The sequence below is a fragment of the Octopus bimaculoides genome, chromosome 15 (genome assembly GCF_001194135.2).
Source record: "Octopus bimaculoides isolate UCB-OBI-ISO-001 chromosome 15, ASM119413v2, whole genome shotgun sequence".
NCBI lineage: Eukaryota > Metazoa > Mollusca > Cephalopoda > Octopoda > Octopodidae > Octopus > Octopus bimaculoides.
The window spans coordinates 49856406-49857582 of record NC_068995.1 but is presented as its reverse complement, the minus strand read 5'-3'; positions in this window follow the sequence as shown (position 1 = coordinate 49857582).

Below are 1177 nucleotides of genomic sequence, written 5' to 3'. Positions count from 1 at the left end.
CTAACATAGATATGTATGTATGTATGTATGTATGTATGTATGTATGTATGTATGTATGTATGTGTGTATGTATGTAAACAAGCGTATATGAGTGCGTGTGAGTGCATGGCTACGTATATTTGTGTCTGTATGTTTGTATTCGTGTATGTAGTTGAATGTGTGTGTGTGTGTGTGTGTGTGTTAGTATGAAAGTAGCAAACGCAAGGTGTGGCTTCTGACCGACTAGTTTAATTTGTCATTCAGTGTGAATTGTGTAGGGACAAACAATACATACAAAGGTAGGTGCGCGCGGGCGTGCTTGTGTGTATGTGTGTATGGGTCCATGTGCGCATAAATGTGTATATATATATATATATGTATGCATGTATGTAAGTATATATGTATGTATGTAGAAATGTATATATGTATGCATGCATGTATCTAGCTGTCTTTCTGTCCATCTGCCTGTCCGTCTCTCTATCTACACATTCCTGTATGTATGTATGTATGTATGTATGTATGTATGTATGTATGTATGTATGTATGTATGTGTGTATGTATGTATGTATGTATGCATGTATGTATGTATGTTTGTATGTATATATGTATGTATGTTTGTATGTATGTATGCATGCATGTATGTATGTATGCATGTATGTATGTATGTATGTATGTATGTATGTATGTATGTATATATAGAGTAACCCATGAGATTCACGTCAAGTAGTTTTTATCACAACTGAACATAAAAGTACGCGCTCACACACACACACACACACGCACTTATATATAAGACATTAAAAGTGCGAATGCAGAATCGTTCATTCTTAAAAGCTTCTTTATTATAGAACTAGCAGAAATACCCGGCTTTGCCCGGGTTAAAGAGAATAATGAAATCTAAAAACGCCGTCTAGACTACGCAACCCTCAACTGTTAGTAGCTACGATACCATATTTCTACATTAATAACTCTCCAATCCATGCTAGCATGGAACATAGACATTAAGTGGAATGCCAGTCTCTCATCTAGGAGGGCCTTGAAATCAATGTTACCAACAGGGGACTATGTGTGTCGCAGTGATAATAAAAAGACCCAAAGGAGGTCTGCAACGAAATAATTTTACTCAACACTTTGCAAGTGAATCAGTGGAGGCAAAGATGCGTCTCATTTACTTGACAATTTATGCACCACATTGCAG